The sequence below is a fragment of the Nycticebus coucang genome, chromosome 10, assembly GCF_027406575.1.
Source record: "Nycticebus coucang isolate mNycCou1 chromosome 10, mNycCou1.pri, whole genome shotgun sequence".
Taxonomy (NCBI): domain Eukaryota; kingdom Metazoa; phylum Chordata; class Mammalia; order Primates; family Lorisidae; genus Nycticebus; species Nycticebus coucang.
The window spans coordinates 111,670,292-111,692,315 of NC_069789.1; the positions used below are offsets into that span (position 1 = coordinate 111,670,292).

Sequence of the window (22,024 nt, forward strand, 5' to 3'; positions counted from 1 at the left end):
GATCTCAAATTCCTGAACTCAAGTCTCAAATTCCTGAGGCTGCTGCCTCAGGTTCCCACATTGCCGGAATTATAGGTGTGAGCCACAGCGCCCAGTATCCTTGATATTTAGGTTATGTAATGTTTAATTATTTGAGGGTCTTTCATAAGGCTACTCTACTTTTTATGAACTTTGGCATGTCTTCACATGCCAGCTTTACCAACATTTCACTGTGGTCTCTGGGAAAGAATTAATAGAATGCTAGGTCTTAATCACTGAGAATCATTTCTATGTCATTTTCTGGAAGGAAGGGACACTGTCTTTGGAGATTAATTTGTTTCTGTTTTTATGGAGACTCTAATGCAGGGTGAAGTGCACTGATGTGATCATAGCCCACTGCCCCCCATAATTCCTGGGCTCCAACTCTCCTGTTCTCTCTACCTACCAGAGAGCTGGGACTTCAGGTATACCATATTTGGTCTATCTGGTATTTGTTAATATGTTTTTTTTTTGTTTGTTTGTTCATTTTGTTTTGTTTTTTGCAGTTTTTGGCCAGGGCGGAGTTTGAACCCCCCACCTCCAGTATATGGGGCCGGCGCCCTAATCCTTTGAGCCACAGGCACCGCCCTTTGTTAATATGTTTTTGAGAGAGAGTATCTCACTATGTTCCTCAGGCTGGATTCAATCTTTCAATTCTAGCAGTTCTCCTAACTTGGTCTCCCAGCATGCTGGGATTACAGATGTTAGTCATCATGCCTTTTTCCTTTGAGATTAATATTGCCTGATTTACACAGGATGGCAATGAGCTGTTAATATTGTACAACTGTGGTGTTAATCTTCATGCCTAGAGCATTCAGCACAGGCTTCTTAAAGAATGTATGGTGGGTTCTATCAAATCAGAGGGAAAAAAACGGACTATAAGCTTTGCACCCTAGAATTTTATGGGAAGACAGTAGTAGGTCCTTAAAGACTAATGAAGGTTATTGAAATAATGCCGAGATACTGGTGGTCACCTTCTCCATTGAATGGCAGTAGATGTTGATTGTCAAACATTGATAAGAACTAATCTTTTTTAGAAGCTAAAGAGAGAAAAGTTATATTCGAATTCACAGTTTCACCAAAACTACCAGTAGAACATGTTCTTGAAGCTGATTCACATTTACTTCTTGGCATTGTCATTTGCAATTGTTTTATTCAGGATACATCAGAATTCATCATTTTTAACCAATAAAATTTAATGTTTTTTTCATAGCTGTAAATGAGTCACAGTGTTCCACTGACATTGTTTTATTCCACCTGAGGATCTTTCATAACATAATAATGAACCCTTAAGCCAGTGTTTTTTAACTTTTTTTATCTCAAGCATACTTGAGTCTGTAGTTAAAATTAGGGTGCACACTTGGATTATTTTGATTAAAAAAGTAAAAAAGAGATGAATATACATTCTGTGCTTTAAACACAGAATATACATACTGTGTTTAAGCACAGTATGTATAACTAATTAATTAAATTAATTAATTTCCTAGGCAATTTAATTAATGATCTTTAACAATTTTTGAGGCACACCTAAGATCCTCTCATGGCATACCAACACGTTGCAGCATACCAGTTGAATTGCATTAGGCTTTTATCTTTGAAGCATCTACAACATTTTTTTTGGTGCAATCAAGAACCGATTATTTTGTGCACATGCGCTCACGTATGATTACTACAAAGTCATTCTTGGTACATTGTGAACGAGAATACTTAACATGGGTCCAGTGAAAATTGTACAGAGATGGAACTTCAGACTCTTACACCCTTAAATATGCATCCCTGTGCGTGAACATGCTCTGTGTGATCATATTTCTACGTGCTTCTCTCTTATGCCAAGTATGACCCATGCCATGCACCTGCATTTTTCTTAAGCAAAAATTCACATATACAGAGATGAAATTTATGATGAAATAAAGGAATGTCTGGACAATAAGGATAAAAATACCTCTACTTCTCTTTTGTCCTTGCAGAACGCAGTGACCTAATTTTTAAATATCACTCATGCATTTCCTTTTAAGAATAAGCACTGCAAATGGGTCTTTGTTTTGCTAGGAAGCACCTGTATTCATTCTCATAACACTGTCCTCGGGTTGCACTTTTCACTCCCCTGGATCTTGCTTGTTCACATGCACCTAACCTTTCCTTGGGATATTGACAGTGATGCTGTCTGTACATGGAAGAGGTGTGAGAATTTGTATTGTACAGTGAGGTTTCTGAGGAAATCAGAAAGAATCATCCCCCAATCAGCAGATGCTTAAATGGCTTGAGAGGAACTGTCAGCTGTGGAGTGTTATGAATTGTAAGGGTGGGGTGGAAGTGGAGTACCCACATGGGTTTAAACCTACATAATATCAAAGGAGGGAACATTGAGGCATTGATGTTAGCAAGATGAGCAGAAGAGGAAGAGGGAACACAGGTATAAAAGGTGTTAATGTTCAAATATCACATAATGCAGTTTGACTTTTTAAGAAAACAGTGAATATTTTTTCCTGAAATCACTGAAGTGTGTGAAGACCATGTTTATCACACACTTCATTCCTTTCTTGGCTGCCCCCATAAATCACATTGTATAATGTGGGATTATACACCTCTAATCCCAGCACTTTGGGAGGCGGAAGTGGGGGGATCACTTGCACTCATGAGTTCATGACCACTCTGAGCAAGAGTTCATGACCACTCTGAGCAAGAAAGAGCAAGATTCCCTCTATACTAAAAATAGAAAAATTAGCCTGAGGATGTGGTGGACGCCAGTGTTGCCATTTGTTCCCGAGGCTGACGCAGGAGGATCACTTGAGCCCAGGAGTTTGAGGTTGCTTCCACTTCAACTGATGCCACAGCAGTCTACATTGGGCAACAGAGGGAGACTCTGTCTCTATAAAAAAAGGAAAGAAAATGTTTGTTCAATACTATTTTGTTAAGTTTCCTAAAATATTTTTAATAATAAAATCTAGATTATTGTGTGGAAATGTTTATTATATGAGTATGACAGTGACTGAGCATGGTGTCTTACTCCTGTAAGGCCAGCACTGTCAGAGACCGAGGAGGGTGGATGGCCTGAGCTCTGGAGTTCCAGACCAGTCTGAGCAAAAGCGAGACTCTGTACTAAAAATAGAAAAACTAGCCAGGTGTTTTTGCAGGCACCTATAGTCCCAGCTACTCAGGAGGCTGAGGCAAGTGGATCACTTGAGCCCAAGAGTTTGAGGTTGCTGTGAGCTGTGGTGCCACTGCATTCTATTCAGGTCAACAGAGTAAGACTCTATCTTTAAATAAATAAATAAAGAATTTTACAGTAGGGGATTTTTACAAAATTAGGGAAATCATTTTCAGAATATGATATGAACCCATGTATACTATAGTTGCTTTGTATATGATTTTCTCCCTCTCATATACTATAGGTCAGTGTGTATTTTGGGGGAGAGGAGTCTCACTTTGTTACCTTCGGTAGAGTGGTGTTGCATCACAGCTCACAGCAACCTCAAACTCTTGGGCTCAAGCGATTCTCTTGCCTCAGCCTCCCAAGTAGCTAGGGCTACAGCACCCACCACAACACCCAGCTGTTTTTAGTGACTTGGTCTCACTACAGCTCAGGCTGGTCTCCAACTTGTGAGCTCAAGCAATCCACCTGCCTCAGCCTTCCAGAGTGCTGGGTTTACAGGCATGAGCCACCTTGTCTGGCCTATCATGAGTTCCATCATTAATCAGCATCACAGAGTCCATACTAAAGAGAAATCAAATAAATGGAAAGTATGTGGCTGGGCTTTCTCCAGGCTTGACCACTCCTCACTACACAACTAAAGGTACATCATCTTCCATGAAACCACCCAAAGCAATGTTTGTCACGTGACTAATGCTCAAGGACCATTAATTTGGAAGGTCAGTGAGTTTGCACAAGAACTCAATCTCCAGTTCTCCAGTATTTAACGTCTGATGTTACGTGGTGGAAAGTAACCATAAATTCAAATACATTGACTGGCCTGATGTGACATGTGAATATTGTACAACTGTGGTGTCAGTCGTCATGCCTAGAGTATTCAGCACAGGCTTTTCCTTAAACAATGCATGGTCGGTGTCCACATGAAAGGACACATGGCCATGTTTGGTGATATTTAAGTTATATAATGTTTCATTAGTTGTGGTTTTTTGAAAAGGCTACTTTACTTTTTATGACTTTCACCCTACACTTTGACAAGTCTTCATATGCCGTCCTTATCAACATTTCACTGGTGTCCTGTAAAGAATCAGTAGAATGATAGGTCTCAATTGATAATTGAAAATCATTTCTATGCCATTTTCTGGAATGAATGAACACTGGCTTGGAAGATGAATTTCTGTTTCTATTTTTTTGGAGACTATAACGCAGGGTAAAGTGCACTGGGGTGATCATAGTCCATTCCTCCCCAACCCATAATTCCTAGCCTTCAGCCATCTTGTTCTCTCTATGTCCCAAATATCTGGGATTAGAGTAAACCATATTTGGTCCAGCTGATTTCTTTTTGACAAAAAGTGTCTTTCTGTCTTCCACTTTGGATTCTAGCAATTCTCTTTTTTTTTTTTTTTTTTTTTGTAGAGACATAGTCTCACTTTATGGCCCTCGGTAGAGTGCCGTGGCCTCACACAGCTCACAGCAACCTCCAACTCCTGGGCCCAAGCGATTCTTTTTGCCTCAGCCTCCCGAGTAGCTGGGACTACAGGTGCCCGCCACAACGCCCAGCTATTTTTTGGTTGCAGTTTGGCCCGGGCCAGGTTTGAACCCGCCACCCTTGGTATATGGGGCCAGCGCCTTACCAACTGAGCCACAGGCACCGCCCTCTAGCAATTCTCCTAAACTGGTCTCCCAGAATGCTGGGATTACAGATGTGAATCATTGTGCCTTTTTTCCTTTCAGATTAAATATTGTCTGATTTATGCAGGAGGTCAGTGAGCAGTGTATATTGCAAAACTGTGGTGTCAGTCTTCATGCCTAGAGCATTCAGCACACGCTTCTCCTTGAAAAATGTTCTACCAAATCAGAGGAAGAGAACAGGCCACAAGCTTTCAACACTGGGAATTTTATGAGAAGACAGTAATAGCTTCTTTTTTTTTTTTTTGAAAACAGAGTCTCACTTTGTTGCCCTGGGTAGAATGCAGTAGCATCATAGCTCACAAGCAACCTCAAAAGGCTTGGGCTGAAGCCATTCTCTTGCCTCAGCCTCCTGAGTAACTGGGTCTACAGGCGCCCATCAAAACCCCTGGCTATTTTTAGAGACAGGGTCTCGCTCTTGCTGATGGGCATTTCGAACTCCTGAGCTGCAGCAGTCCACCTTGCTTCAGCCTCCCAGAGTGCTAAGGTTACAGGGAGGAGCCACCACAATGGGCCCCTGTAATAGGTTCTTAAGAACTAATAAAAGCTGTAGAAGTAACACAGGGTTTGTGGCCATCACTTCCATGAATGGCAATAGATGTTGTTTATAAAACATTGATTTTAAAAAGCCTTTTTTTCAAGCCAAAGAGAGAAAAGTTCTATTTGAGTAGATAGTTTCATCAAAACTACCAGTACAGCATGATCTTGAGGCCATTCACATTTACCTCTAGGCATTGTAATTTGCAACTTTTATTCAGGATACATCATAATTCCCTAGTTTGAACTAACAAAATTTAATATTTTTTCATAGTTGTAATTGAGTCACAGTGTTTCTACCAACATTGTTTTATGCCACCTGAGGAGGATACTTCATAACAGACAGTAAAACTCAATGGTTATTCCAGTGTTTTTTACCTCTTAGGTGTGTTGCCTCACACTTGTAATCCTAGCATTCTGGGAGGCCTAGGTGGTGGATCTCCTGAGCTCAGGAGTTCGAGACCACCCTGAGCAAGAATGAGACCCTGTCTCTAAGAAATATCCAGGCATTGTACTGGGTGCCTATAGTCCCAACTACTGGGGGTGCTGAGACAAGATCACTTGAGTCAATAGTTTGAGATTGCTGAGTAGGGCGCCAGCCCCATATTCTGGAGGTGGCGGTTTCAAATCCAGCCCTGGCCAAAAAAAAAAAAAAAAAAAAAGTTTAAGGTTGCATAGGCCCCGCCCAGTCCGCCCTCGCGGCCTCGCCCCTAGTCCATAACTCGCGGACGATGAGGAGGGCACCGCTAGGGACTGGGAAATACAGAGTCCTCCTACCTTCCCAGCTTCCTGCAGACCCGGAAGCCACTGGCTGGAACGCAGGTATGCGGTGAGTTTCTATTTTTCCCTTCAGGTTTCCGCTTTCCAGTCCCCAGCGCTTCTATACCTGCATTCTGAGGGCCGTAGCGACCTCAAATCCCCGCACGGCTCCTTCCACTCCGAGTAAATTCACGTCCCGGTGAGAATCAGAGGTGACTTCCTTGTTAACTGAAACAGATCCTGGTCCCCGTCTTCCTGCCACAGACATGGGAGACACCTCATCTTGCACCGTGTCGCTCCTGAAGCCTCTGAGTGACCCCTGCACTCCCTTTGCGCCCCCTAAAGTCTTCACCCGCAAGGCAGGTTCACATCCTTCGGAGCCTGCAGGCCTCGCCCGAGGCGCCCCTGGACGGCAGAGCTGCAGCCCGGCTTCGGAGGAGCGTCCCGCATCTGTTCCGGGGGTTCCGCAGACCCCACCTCTGCCCTAATCCGTCCCCTCTGCCCTACCTCGCCCTTGTCCTTCTTGGTGGGGTCAGCTGCCCAGGACAGTTCTCAGTCACCAGCTCCTCTAAGTGCGTGTAGGGAAAGGAGAGGGGTTTGTCACGTGACACCAGATGTCCTTAACATCCATAACTCTCGTGCGCTCTTCGGGTGAGCATGTTATTCCTATTTCTTACCTATGAATGTGTGGAGTATGGGACGCGGAGGGCAAGAGAGAGTAAATACAAAGATGCCGGGCATGGTGGCTCCGGACTGTTTGACCTCAGGAGTTTGAGACCAGCCTAAGCAGGAATGAGACCTCGCCTCTACTAAAATGGAAAAATTAGTCAGGCATTGTGGAGGGTACCTGTAGTCCTAAGTACTCGAGAAGCGGCTGAAGCAAGAGGATCTCCTTGAGCCCAAGAGTTTGAGGTTACTGTGAGCTATAACGCCCCTCAACCCCCGGGCGACTGAGACTCTGTCTCAAAAAAAATAAAAAGGAAGAAAGGTGGCTCGGCTGGTGCCAGCCACATACACCCGAGCTGGCGGGTTCCAATCCACTTCCGCTCCCAAACAACAATGACGGCTGCAACCAAAAAATAGCCGGGCGTTGTGGCGGGCGCCTATAGTCCCAGCTACTTGGGAGACGGAGGCAGGAGAATCGCTTGAGCCTGGGAGTTGGAGGTTGCCGTGAGCTGTGATGCCATCGCACTCTACCCAGGGCGACAGCTTGAGGCTCTGTATCAAAAAAAAAAAAAAAAGAAAAGAAAACAAAAAATTTAGACATAGGAAGAAGCATGAGGGAGACTCATGAACACTGCCCAGTAGAGGACATGGGAGGGATTTGCAGAGACTGGAGAGTGAAAGAAGAAGGTGTAAGGTAGCACTGGAGCCAGTCAAGTCACAAAGCCAGCAATACCTATTGTTTATTTGGCGCCTAGCTGAAGGCCTGCTGAAATTCAACAGGCACCATCCCAGAAGACCAAGAATGCTTACCTTTCAAAGGTTTTAGGTGATGTGGGAGTGTGACTTTTGGTGTCCTAGGGACTGTTGCCATATAAGGTTCTAGCTGGCTTCCTGCTGGGACTTTTCTGTTTCTTTACGTTTAACCCCCCCACCCTCGCCCAGAGCCATTGTGTCCCTAGTTCCTCCTTCTGGCTGGATCCCTGAAGGGGCTGGAACAGCCAAGATGAAGTACCTTAAGGTCAAAATGGAGTAGCCTTTGCCTTGTTTTTGGAGTTCTTCTGACCAACCTATCAGAAGGAAGGAAACAAGCAGGGCTGGGGGGAGGTCCGTAAAGCAAATTTCAGAAAACCCAGATGTCTTGACAAATGAAGGAAAGCAGGAAAACTGGCAGCAAATGGAGAGGGGCCTCAGACAGAGTCCTGGGAGGGCAGGAATGATTGGGAGTCAGGCAGACAGAGCAGCCTGGTGCTGGGACACCAGAAGGGGGCAGCTGGTGACAAGGAAAACAGACAAGGAACCAAAGGTGGATGGGAGACAAGACAGAATTGTAACAAGGAAGAGGAAATTTAACAGCGGGAGCAGATGGGGGAAAAAGAGGGAGAGATAAGTGAGACTGGGATAGTCAGAAGATTGGGGAGCAAGCTGCAAAAGGTGACACCTTTTACAAATGGAGCAGAGCAGGTAAAAGAAAGAATAGAGGGAAGACAGGGAGAAAGAGCAGCATAGAGGGCAACAAGATGAGGAGTAGAAGCCCAGGGGGAGGCACAGAGGAGAAGAGAAAAGCAAGAGCCGGGAGAGAAGGTGAGGATGAGAGGTTTGTAGAGAATGAGGGAGGGAAACACAAGGAAATGATGACAGAGGGGCCCTGCACCCAGATGAGTCTTGAGGTGATTATGTATGATGATTGAGTTGTGAGACAGTTTAAATCTAATCATTTTAGCATTTGCTGCATATATAGATTTGAAGTTGAGAATTGCATGATTCCTGTCCGTAATGCTGGTGCATGAAATAATTCCTGGCCTCACAGGCAAGCCTCTACTTGTAGCCCAGATTCAGCCAGAGGCCAGTGAGTTGACTCATTCCATTGTGGGTCGCCATGTGAAGGGATAGTCTTGGTGACTCAATCCTTGACCTGTGGGATCTGACCCTATCCATATGATGTTACTATCAAAATCAAGTTAGATTATGGGACACCCACCTGGGCATCCCCCAAGGAAGTGGTCACCGGGGGAAACCACACACACATTAGTGACTAGATGTAAAATATTCTATGTGCAGAATGAGTAGTTTTTCCTATTTCAAACATTAAAGGGAAGACATTTTCTAACAACCCACCTTCCCTGTCTGTGGGCCTGGAACCTCTACCCAGTAGTGACAGGAATGGTCTTGTCTCTGCTCCTGGGTGTTGCTGGTCCTGCGATTCTGCATTATTGCCAGTCCCACTCAGAGTCTCAGGGTGGCCTGGCATTCTCCCTGCACGGCTTCATCAATTTTTATTTTTATTTGTGTTTTATTTTTATGTATTTATGTTTTGAGGTGGAATGTCTTTCACCTGGTAGAGTGCCCTGGCATTATCATAGCTCACATCAACCTCAAACTCTTGAGTAAAGAGATCCTCTTGCCTCAGCCTCCCCACAAGCTGAGAGTAGAGGTGCCCACCATGACACTTGGGTAGTTTTTCTGATTTTAGTAGACATAGGGCCTAACTGTTGCTCAGGCTGATCTGGAACTTCTCAGCTCAAGGGATCTTCCTGCCTCGGCCTCCCAGAGTGAGGCACCAGAATTTGTCCCAGAATTTCCTCCTTGAATCTTTCATCATCTCTATCCACACCCTGCCTTTCCTTTTTATCTGATCTCGTGGTTTAAACCCCTGTGACATGTCTCCAATTCCCCTATAGCCCTCTCCCCTGAACTCTGGAATTCAGTGTCTCATTGTGTCCTCACGTCTCTGGCAGGTCAAGTAAAAGGCATCCTAAGGGGACTTTGTCAACTCTGGGAAAGATGTTCTCCTGCAATCCTCATATCTCAGAGCAGAACGACCCTGTGCTCCCTGGGGCTCATGGAGCTTCTTGTGAAATATTTAACATGGTAACCGCCGCATGAGTTGTACTTAAATTATGCAGGTTTTACTTAAATTATGCAGGTTTTCTTAAATTATGCAGGTTTTGAACCTGGGGCCTCAGGAAGCATATATCACTCAAATATCTCTTGATCTGTCTTGACATAAGGAAACACCATGACCCCAAGGAATAACTTTCTTATACTGTGTTGTAATATATAAGACATAGTAAATCTTGCTCTGTTGCCTGGGCTAGAGTGTTGTGGCATCATCATAGCTTACAAGAACATTAAACTCTTGGGATCAAGACATCTTCTTGTCTCAGCCTGCCTAGTACCTGGGAATATAGGTGCCCACCATGACACCTGGCAATTTTCTTATATTTCTAGTTGAGACAGAGTCTCTTTCTTGCTCAGGTTAGTCTCAAACTCCTGAACTCAAGCAGTCACCTTTCTGGGCCTCCCAGAATGCTCGGATTACAGGGACGAGCCACTGTACCAGGCCAAGACATATCTTAATAAATTGTTTTTCTTGTTTTTTTTTACTCTTCTGCCCTGGGTAGAGTGCCATGGTATCATAATGTTAAACTCTTGGGCTCAAGCAATTGTCTTACCTCAGCCTCCCAAGTAGCTGGGAATACAAATGCCCACTACGACACCCAGCTAGTATTTTTGTATTTATAGTAGATACGGGGGTCTCCGTCTTGCTGTGGAGGATTGCAAACTCCTGAACTCAAGCAATATACCTGTTCATACTCCCAGAGTGCTAGGATTACTTGCATGAACCACCACATGAGGCCAAAATATTGTTGATAAGCAATTTTACCCAGTAGTAATCTCATGTCACTGGTAATTATTCCGGTATGACAATCAAGAGAAATTTTACAACATCATAGTTGTAATACCTAGTGCAAGTGCACTAAACACGTGATAACTTCTGATTGGTCAAGAACATTTGGGTATGAAAACCCAAGTTAACTCATGACAGTCAACAGTGCATTCAGCGCATTCTTGTGTAAAGCAAAGAAAAACAGTACATGTTTACTTACAAGAGGTGAGGAAATACATCCTTTTGAAACTTCTCTTGAGACACTGGAGATGTAAGTGTGCAGGCCTGGGCTCTCCGAGCTCTGCTCGCCCAGGACCTCTCTGGCCTCTTGGGCTTGGGTCCTGCTCACTGGCTCTACTCCAGCCACATGGGCCTCTTTCTTTTCCCCACATTGCTTCTGCCTCAGAGCCATAATGGTGCATGTCTGTCTTTCTAGAACTGTCCTGCCGGTTGGCTGCAGGTAACAAGCACCCTTCCTTCATTACCTGTTTGTTCTGATGTCACCTTCTCACAGAGGACTTCTGTCCCCTATCTAATATTTCAGCCATCTCTTCACCCCCACCAGGCCCCAATAGTCCATATTGGTTGAACTGTATATTTCTTTTGGGTCCCTCGCCATTTGCTGTCAGGACACTGGTGACAAGTCTCCATGGGGAAAGCAGAGACAAGGAGAGAAGGGTCCTGGCCCTGACACTCTGAGTGGAGCTCAGGCCTGGCATCATATTAGAGTGTAGAGGCTTTTATCAAATACATCTCTCCTATCCCCTTCCAATTTGTGCTGTCAAGTGGGGACCCACCTTTAGTAATGGTTCTAGTGACCAGGTGTGTCCAGTCTGTGTACAGCACTGAGCACAAAGGCTCTGTGTCCCCCATTGCTGAGGGCTGAGGTCAGTCTGTGATCACAGAGGGTGAGGACCTGTGCTCTGCCTTAGGTTTGGGGTTGTGCCCTGGAGGGGAGCTCAGTGCAGCCCACCTCTCCTCTGCTGCCCTGTGTGTGGAACGTCACCAGGAGGGAGGCGGGCTCTGGTGAGGGGGTCAGAGAATCACCAGTTTCTTTCTGTAGGAGTGTATTGTCCCTGCATCCCTCTCGGTGCAGTGGGCAGCAGAGGACCTGCTTTTTGACAGAGCAAGGTCTTCCCTGTATGAGTGGTTGTGTCACAGGGAGGGAGTGTGTTGATTCTAAACAATAAGCAGAGTATTTTTCTTATTCGGGATTGACTTCTAAAGAATCCAGTTACATGAAGAAGCCCAGAAAAGGAAAGAAAAGGATTCAGAAATGGCTGTGCCTCAGGTACAGTGATGTTGTCGGTGGGTCATCTGAGTCCTCCTTCTTTCTGAAATGCCAGGCACTGGACTTGCTGATCTCCGACTCTGCAGCGTCCAGCCTGACGTGTTTGCTGCCACTCAGCCCTGCCTTCCCTCAGTCCCTCTCCCCATGACCCAGTGACTTGAGCTTATGCAGAGGCTCCATAGGGCAGGGCCCTGGGAAGGACTTCAGTTAGAGAGGGGATGTGGCCCCTGTGGTGTCAGTGCTGTGGGGCAGCAGGGACTGTATAGGGGCCACATCTGGGTGTACTGTCACTCTCTGTAGACCAGGATTAGAGAAGCTGCGTCTAGAGAATCTACCCAGAGCAGGTGAGATTTTTCCCTCATCAAACAAAACTTGCTCCTGTGTTCTTTTTGTACTTCCAACTTTTGAAACCCTGAGGAAAATGACGAGCCTTCATGTTAATATTTTTCAATTTGTGGTAAGTGTTCATAATTTTCTTTATTTTGTGGAAGTGTATACATAAAATGGATTTTCATACTTGCCTCAATTTTCTTTTCACATATTTTAAGATCTACTTTTTATCCTTTGGTTTATATTCTTTATACATGTCTTGGTATCTATTTATAAATTATTCATTTCAAAAATGTGAAACAGAATCTGTTTTTTCTAATGCCACCTGGTTTTTCTTGTGCTTTTGTTTGTTTCTTTTATCTTTCTTTGCAAGTCCTTTCATGATCACAAAATACTATATTTCATTGAGTCTAAAGTTTTACTGGGTAACATTTTGGTTATGTTTCTGTCTAATTTGAATTTTTATGTAGATCTTATTTTAGGTATTTAATGTCCTAAGGGGTTTATGTTTAGTTTGGTAAATCCCTCCATTTTCTTCTTCTTTTCACAATTACGTTTGTTCTTCTTTGACGTGACAGAGCTTCATTGACACCTCAGTATTTTCCTTGTCTGTGAATGGCTCTGGACTTGTTGTCACAGAGGTCTTTACATGTCCACATGTTCTTATGAGAATTCGGTTTGCCGGTCCTTGATCGTGTTTTTGGTATGTCCTTTAATAAAGTTTCTTTCTTTGTGTCTTTCACAGTTCAGCAGTGTTACGTGTATTCCCATTATTATGCTACATGTTCCTCAAAGTTGTCATACTGGGAAACTGTCCCCAGCAACACCATTCCCCCTCTGACTTTTCATTTCTCTGCCATCTGTCACGGTGTCTTTGTAAGAAGTTAACAGCATTAAGTATTCCATAGGAGCAGAATCCCACACTGTCTTTTTGTGACTGGCATATTTTTCTTAGAATAAAGTCCCTGAGGTTCATCCATTTTGTAGCATGTGACAAGATTTCCTTTTTTCTTTTTTAAGGCTGAATAATGTTACATTACATGCATATGGTATGTTCTCCTTACCCATTCGTCTGTAGATCACATGTTTATTCCTTCCTCTTCTTTGCTGTTGTGTATGATGCTGTGATGAGCATGAGTTTGCAGATATCTCACTGAGAGAAACCTTTCTGTCTTTCCTGTATACACTCCTAAAAGTGGGATTCTAGATCATGTGGAAGTTGCATTTTGAATTTTTTTTTTTTTTTTTTTTTTGAGACAGAGTCTCACTGTGTTGCCCTTGGTTGCCGGGTCCTCCGGCAGTTGCAGTTGAGGGAAGATCAGGACCAGCCCGATCTCGTCCCAGGGGCAGGAACACACCGAGCCTGTCGAAGCAGGAACTCAACTTTATTGGCTCAAGCAGCTGCTTATATAGGGCGTGTGGAAGGGGCGGGGAAAGGAGGCGGGGACTGAGGTATGGGTGGTAACAGGGTTGGACCAATGGCATGATACCACGTTGGCTGTATCTAGGTAGAGGCAGTTTCAGGCCCGGCCTTGCTGAGTCATTGCTATGCAGAAGTAGCTGGATGGATCTACTTCTAGTCAAGATCGGGAAGTTGCACTAGGCCTCAGGCACATGGCAGGGCCCAACAATTCCCCCTTTTGTTTTTTGTATGGTGGAAAAACATAGTCCCTGTCTTAGGTTGCCTGCTCTTGCAGTTTCAGTCTTACCCATCATGGGGATACAAATGTCAACAGTTTGGTCCCTGTCTTAGGTTGACTGAACGCAGAGTAATCTTACCCGTCTTTGGGTACTATGAATGTAATCCACTGTGTAGCCTCTCCATATCCTGTCTTAGGTTGTCCCATTTTGGGGATCTTACCCATCATCGGTGCTATGGAGGGCGGTTAAGAATAATAGTTAGATTCGTGGTTAATGAGCTGGTGATATTGGACCTCGACCTGATTTAAGTTTATTGCCTCTAACCTTTTTAACAGGGCTCAAAGGTGATAACTAACATAAGGGTAAGTAAGGGTCAGGGGAAGAAGGTAGGGTAAAAAGCCATGTAGGCCCGTCCTTTCTTTTCTTCTCTTTTCTAGATCTTCTTGGAGTGTTTTGATCTTGTTTTGCATGATCCCAGATCTGTTGGCATAAAAGCAGCACTTCTCCTGCAAAAATAAACAGATGCCTCCCTAGATGCTATGAGACTCCGGATAGCGTTGGGGTTGTCCATTCCCTTGTCACTGGGGGGGATGAACATCATTAGCATCATCAGCAGTGGAAGCAGTTGCTTCCTCATTGGGGGTTCCTTCTGGGGGGGAAGTAGAAAGACACTTCTCAGGGGCATTAGACCCCCTGGATAAATTAAGGTTATCCCCTTCTTGTTGGGGCAAGTATTTAAGGTCTCTTGCTGGAACCCAAACGGGTTTTTTCTCGTTTTGAGGGAAAACACATCCGAAACCTCTCCCTGCTGTAAGGAGTGGGTCTGGTCCTCTCCACCCTCCCGTGAGCGGATCTCGCCATTGGACCCAGATGGAACTATAAGTCACCGATGAAGACCAGTGCTTTTGAAAGGGAGATAAGTGTGGGCCTTCTTTGGAAAAATTTAAAATATTTAGTGTGAATAGAGCCTTTTTCAATTGATCATGAGGGGGTTTAGACTCCCCCTTTTGTTTTTGTAATTGACCCTTAAGGGTTTGATTGAATCTTTCAATGATAGCTTGACCCTGGGGGTTGTGTGGTATGCCAGTGGAGTGTGAAATTTTCCATGTTTGTAGGAAATTTGTAAAGGATTTGCTTGTAAAGCAAGGGCCATTGTCAGTTTTAATTTGATCAGGTAGACCAAGGGTAGCGAAACATTGGAGCATATGGCTAATGGCATGTTTAGTTTTTTCTCCAGCATGTGCTGACGCCCAACAGGTGCGGGAGAAGGTGTCAATGGACACAAAAATGTATTTAAGTTTCCCAAAAGAGGCATAGTGAGTAACATCTATTTGCCATAGATGATTGGGTCGAAGGCCTCGGGGGTTGGTGCCCGAGGTCTGCAGAGGGGGCCCGGAAAGGGTTAGTTGGAGGATTCCCAAAAGGGTTGAGGGAAGGATAGAGAGGTTTGGGTTGACTCGGCAGGCCAGGGAGGTCCGCCAATTCAGGGCTCTGATCTGTGCTCGGTTCTGCTTTGGGACTTTTATTCTCCGCTTCTCTCAGGGTCAATGCTCCCTCCATTTTCTTGGGGGGATGGGGGGAAAAACAGCCCTTTAAGGCTGATACAATAGGGAGTGTCCCAAGCGGAGGAATATCCCCCATTTTTATATGTGCTCTTCTGATTAATTTTTCAACCCTATCCCAGGTGTCCCAGTCAAAGAGGTTGCCCTCCGGAAGCCAGGATACGACCTTAAGTAAACATTCCCAGGCTTGAAGGGTCTGACTATCCGAGAGGTCTAGTCCTCTGCTTTTGAGTAAGATTTTAAGGGATTCCAAAGCAGGGTCAAATTTGGAATTGGACTTCCCCATAATTTACGGGGGTACACTCACGGCAGACCAATTGGCTTGTCAGCGATCTTTGTGTGTGGGGAGCCGAGTTCCTCAGAGGGGGCACCAATCTGCCGGGTCCTCTGGCAGTCACAGTTGAGGGAAGATCGGGGCCAGCCCTATCTTGTCCCAGGGGCTGAGCAGGATGGTGAGCATTGGCGGCCCCAACAGGAACACACGGAGCCGGGAGTCTGTCAAAGCAGGAACTCAACTTTATTGCGACAAGCAGCCGCTTATATAGGGCGTGTGGAAGGGGCGGGGAAAGGAGGCGGGGACTGAGGTGGTGTGATGGGTGGTAACAGGATTGGACCAATGGCATGACACCACATTGGCTGTATCTAGGTAGAGGCAGTTTCAGGCCGGGCCTTGCTGAGTCATTGCTATGCGGAAGTAGCTCCATGGATCTACTTCTAGTCAAGATCGGGAAGTTGCACTAGGCCTCAGGCACATGGCAGGGCCCAACACTTGGTAGAGTGCTGTAGCGTCACAGCTCACAGCAACCTCAAACTCTAGTGCTTAAGCGATTCTATTGCCTCAGTCTCCCAAGTAGCTGGGACTACAGGCACCCACCACAAAGCCCAGCTATTTTTTTGTTGCAGTTGCCATTGCTGGCCTAGGCTGGTTCGAACCCGCCACCCTCGGTGTATGTGGCTGAGTGTCCTCAGCACTGTGCTATGGGCGCTGGGCCGTTTCTTGTTTGTTTGTTTTTTGAGACAGAGTCTCAAGCTGTCACCTAGGTTGAGTGTCTTGACGTCGTAGCTCACAGCAACCTCTAACCTCCAGCTCAAGTGATCCTCTTGCCTCAGTTTTTTTTCTATTTTTAATAGAGACAGGGTCTCACATTTGCTTAGGGTAGTCTCAAACTCCTGACCTCAAGTAACCTACCCACCCCCTTAGCCTCCCAAGGTGCTAGGATTACAGGTGTAAGCCATCCTGCCCGGCCTGTATTTTGAATTTTTTGAGACCCCCCGGCTCACTTCCATGATGGATGCACCATTTTACATTTACAGCAACAGTGCATGACAGTTCCCACTTCTCCACATGGACTTAGGATTTTCTATTCTAACATTAATAGCCTGAGTACACCGTCAAGTCTTTCTGTGATGTTAATTTGCACTTGTCTTGTGATCAGTGGTGATCACTGGAGCATCTTTTCACGTGCCTGTTGGCCATTTCCTTATCTTCTTTGGAGTAATGCCTATTAAAGTCCTTTGCCCATTCTATACTTGGTTTATTTCTTTTTTTGTTATGAAGTTGTGTAAGTTCCTCATGTAATCTGGATATGAACCCCTGTCAGAGACATGATTTGCAAATCTTTCTTTCCATTGCATAGGTTCCCTTTTCCTCTTTTGGTTGATAACATTGATGCATAGCATTTTTTTTATTTGGATTTAATTTCTTTTGTCTGTTTTAGCCTTTCTTGCCTGTGCTTTTGGTGTCATATTGCAGAAAGTCTTTCCAAGCTCAATGTCTTATGGTTTTTTTCCTGTTGGTACTTGGTTTAGTGTTTTTTAATTTAAAGGGATGCTCAATTGTGTCTACTATTTTATCTTAGAGTATATTCAGGGTGTCTAACCTGAGGCCTGGACACCGCATGTAGATTATTTCAGGACTGTTTTGCTCATCTGTTGTGTAAGATTTTGCGAAAATCGTTCACAGCCCTGTCTTTGCTCATCAGCATTTGTTAGTGTTTGAGAATTCAATGGGTGACCCAAGACAATTCTTCTTCCTACAAAGTATGGCAGGAAAAAAAGGTTAGACACCCATATTTGACACAGTTCCCAGTAATATAGCAGCAGAGCTTTCTCTCCTGGATATTATGTTGGCATATGGTATTTAAAATAACGCCTAGCACAGGGGAGTGTTCAGAAGCCTTAGTCACTGCTCTTGCTGCCATCATCTGGGATTTTAGATTCTGGCCTTTGCTTAAAGGCACCATGAATGTTGTCATCTCTGAAGTCACCCCCACCTATGATCACTATCACTTTCTGTGTCAAAAATAGTATTTTACACACCTACAGGGATAGCCCTGCATTCATTTTTTGTTTGTCTGTTTCTTAAATGGTCCACAAGAATGAGAAATATCCTCATTGAAAGGGTATCAGAACCATTAGTGGAAGAATACAATAAAACAGAAGGAGGGAGACATAGTGAGCTCAGAAATACTTTATTTAGATTTGTCTTCTCTTTTTAGTAAACATACGAACTCAACTTTGGTAAATGTGAACTCAATTTTGGTAACCCTTTGGTAAAATGTGTTTTCATTTCAGAGGCCTTTAACATTCAGGGATGTGGCCATAGAATTCTCTCAGGAGGCGTGGACATTCTTGGACCCTGCTCAGAGGACTTGATACAGGGACGTGATGTTGGAGAACTATAGGAACTTGGTCTCTCTGGGTGAGGATTACTTTTCTCCCAAAGTTAGGATCTATCCTTGCATCCCTTTCTATTTTCCCTGATTGTCTCTTGAAACCCCCTGTGTTCTTGACTGAGATCGAAGCTGTATTTCTTCAGAAATGAAAAGCTTCGTAATGTGCCATCTTGACCTTACCTGTCCCTTTGTTTATGTTATCTGTACCTTTCACCACACCAGAGCTGAGGTATGCTGGAAACCACATGACTTTTAAAATAGCTAATTCTTTTTTTTTTTTTTTTTTTTTTCAGGTTTTGGCTGGGGCTTGGTTTGAACCTGCAACCTCTGGGATAGGGGGCCGGCGCCCTACTCCTTGAGCCACAGGTGCCACCCAAAATAGCCAATTCTTTATTCGCTACCCCTGTGCTTTTGGTTCAGTAGTCTTGGTAAGTCCGCTGGACAGCGGCGTCTCACAGTGTTCCCTCAGCATTCAGAAGTGTACGTTCAGTGGATGAATTTGTGAAATATTTCCCTAGATCTCTCTGTAGTGTCCCCTCTCCTACCTTCACGTGGGGCTGGGATTTGGAATAGCACCAGGACTTGATGTTCATTTATTTTTTGTATTTATACAAAAAATCTTTTTTGACCTCAGTTTTATGTCAATGTTGCAACAAGGAAGAAACTCTAGAGTTAGGAGAGTAAAGGGGAAATAGTAAAAAACACTCCAGGGGCGGCGCCTGTGGCTCAGCAAGTAAGGTGCCGGCCCCATATACCGAGGGTGGTGGGTTCAAGCCCGGCCCCGGCTGAACTGCAACCAAAAAATAGCCGGGCGTTGTGGTGGGCACCTGTGGTCCAGCTACTCGGGAGGCTGAGGCAGGAGAATCGCTTAATCCCAGGAGTTGGAGGTTGCTGTGAGCTGTGTGAGGCCACGGCACTCTACCGAAGGCCATAAAGTGAAACTCTGTCTCTAAAAAAAAAAAAAAAAAAACACTCCAGATCACTCCAGATGGGTGAGAAAGTATCTGTAAACTATAATAAAATTTTTTTGGTTTTCTGTTTGTTTGTTTGTTTTTTTTATTAGAGACAAGAGTCTTACTCTGTTGCCCTGGGTAGAGTGCCATGGCATCATAGCGCATAGCAACCTCAGACTCTTGTCTCAAAGGACATTCCTGCCTCAGCCTCCTGAGGAGCTACAGGCACTCACCAGTACAGCCAGGCTAGTTTTATTTTTTGTTTGTTTGTTTGTTTTTGAGACAGAGTCTCACTATGTCACCCTAGGTCAAGTGCCATGGCATCACAGCTCATAGCCATCTCAAACTCTTAGGCTCAGGAGATTCTCTTGGGCGGCGCCTGTTGCTCAAGGAGTAGGGCACCAGTCCCATATGCCGGAGGTGGCGGGTTCAAACCCAGCCCCGGCCAAAAATCACACACACACACACACAAAAAGAGATTCTCTTGCCTTCAGCCTCCCAAGTAGCTGGGACCACAGCCTCCCAAATAGCGGGACCACCCGGCTATTTTGTTGTTGTTGTTGTTGTTATTGCAGTCATCATTGTTGTTTAGCTGGCCAGGGCTGGGTTTGAACCTGCCAGCCTTGGTGTATGTGGCTGGCGCCATAACCACTATTCTACGGGTGCCGAGCTCAGCCTAGCTTGTTTTTCTATTTTTAGTAGAGAGAGGTTCTCACCTTTGCTCAGGCTGGTCTTCAACTCCTGAGTTCAAGCAACCCACCTACCTCAGCCTCCTGGAGTGCTAGCATTACAGGCCTAAGCCAGCATGGCCGGCCTACATAAAAGTTTAAGTCCCCCTCCTGATGAAATGGACCCCCGTCTTTGCCAAGAGGACCCCAGAAATACTGTAAGGGTGAATTTCTGACCCTGAGAAGGAAGGTGAGACTGTCTCAACATGCTCCCCCTTCCCTTCTTGAAGATATTCTTTGTAGCTCACTAACAGGTTGAGGCTGTACAGGACAAAACTTAAACTACACCCACATGTAATCAATTTACTTAACTGATTCCTATTTCTTTAAATAAATACAAATCAAAGAATTTCTAAACCCACCTATAACCTGTAATGGCCCATTTTGAGATGTCCAGCCTTTTCAGTCCAATCCAAAGTATGCCTTTTATGTATTGACTTATGACTTTACATGTCAAACTGTAACCCTGTCATGGGGAGACCACTTGCTCAAGGCTTCTTGGGTGTGGCTGTTTCGGCAGGTGATGGTCCCACATACTTGTCTTAGAATAAACCCCTTTACGTTATTTGCATCCTTTTCCTTTGGCATTCAAGGGTGATAACAGGTAAGAGCTCCAATGGGCAGAGAGAAAGGTGCACCATTAAATAGTGTTTGGGAATTTCTCCTCATGCCAAAGAGTTCTACAGTACAATAAAGGTTTAAATCCTGTGAGCTCTGAACAGAAGCCTTTTTTTGTCCCCACTTGTCACTCTGTTCTTTACACATGTAATGGTTTATTCTGTCCCACTTCATTGGTGCTGCAGTTCAGAGACAAAGCCAAAGTCTTTATTGTGATGGACAACACGCTGTTGTCTTGCTTTGGTGAACTCTTGGTTCTCTTCTCCATTTATGGCACATGAGAGGCTGTTTCAAAGGGTCTCTTTCCCCTGTGATGGGTCCTTCTATACTTGATTCCATCTGGGTAGAGGGCCATGGCAACATAGCTTTGGCGCCATAGGAGTCAGAGCTGAGGCCTCCATAGACCTGACACGTTGCCCTATTCAGGTTCCTCCCTATTTCCTGTATTTGGAAGACCTGATCAGGATGTGAGCAAACACTGGCTGCTATTTCTTTGCATCTGGAGCTAGGAAACTGCACGAGCTGTCTGCTACCCTCTCTGCCTGTGCATATCTATCTGAGACAGGAAAGGACCACGGCGTTTTTTTCTTCTCTCACACACTGCTCATCACACAAACGTGGGGATTTCTCTCTTCCCACAACTGATTTTCTGACCCGTACCAACTGGGTGTCCTGTAATTCAGCTTAGTTGTGACCTTATTTACCTGGAACTAGAGGCAGATCCCACAGGTTAAGGGTCAGGTTCCCAAGACTGTCCTGTACTTCAGTCACTAGTTGCAAACGGTAGGTGGTCACCTCTCCTTCTCACTGACTGCCTACAAATCAAGGTTCCCATGACTCCTCTTGTTCTACAGATGGCCAGGGCTGGGTTTGAACCCGCCAGCCTCGGTGTATTGGCTGGCACCCTCCCCACCGAGCAATGGGTGCAGCCCTAAACAGGAATCTTTGTCTCAGGTTACCACTGTGTTCTTCTGACGTGGAAAGTTTATTTTTCACCCTTCAGTACTGCTAGAGCTCAAACAGAGACCAAGGCAAATTCTTTATTTTATTAGGCAAGACCTCTGTGAACACTTTGGTGCTGTGAATGTGTGTGACACACAGAGGGTCATTTCAAAGGGTCTCTTTGCCCTGTGGTGTATATGTCTGCATTTTGTTCCATTTGGTACTCAGTTCTCTGTCCATAGAGGTCAGAGCTGAGGCCACCAAAGACCTGAGGCCTTGACCTCTTCAGTTGCCGCCCCACTTCCTGTACTTGGAAGACTTAATGAGGATGTGGGAAAATAATTGGCTGCTCTTTCTTTGCATGTGGGGCTGGGAAATAGCATGGAACTCTCTCCAGCCCTCTCTGACTATTCAGGTCAGTTGGAGATAAGAGAAAGCCTAAGTTTTTTCTGTTCTCCCATGCCACTCAGCGCAGGATATCTCTCTTCTGGTCAGCAAAATGTTTTGGGTTTCTCCCTACCAACAAACAAATTTTTAGTGGCCGGGAAAGGGATTCCTGTACTTCATTTGTGACCCTGTTTACCTGAGTTAGAGTCTGATATCACAGGCTGAGGGCTGAGTCTGCAAGCCTGCTCCCCACCTGATACTCCATTCATAAGTAGGAGGTTGTCACGTCTCCTGACCAACCAGTTATAAGGTGGAGGTGCCTCAAGGCTAGGTTGGCTCACAGCCCTCAGAGACATAGTTTGTTTGCCTGTGGTTTATTATACAGGACATTTGAGAGGATATAGATGAAAAGC

The 22,024-nt window shown here is 44.9% G+C and overlaps 1 protein-coding gene across 1 annotated transcript in view; it reads left to right on the forward strand.

The window, feature by feature from the left end:
* The first annotated feature begins 11,509 nt into the window (after positions 1 to 11,509).
* LOC128595859 (zinc finger protein 83-like) overlaps positions 11,510 to 22,024 on the forward strand; it is a 35,945-nt gene continuing 25,430 nt past the window's right edge. Inside the window, exons 1-2 of the mRNA XM_053604936.1 lie at positions 11,510 to 11,775; positions 17,883 to 18,009. The gene's annotated coding sequence lies outside the window, so the exon portion shown is untranslated. The remainder of the gene's footprint in view (positions 11,776 to 17,882; positions 18,010 to 22,024) is intronic.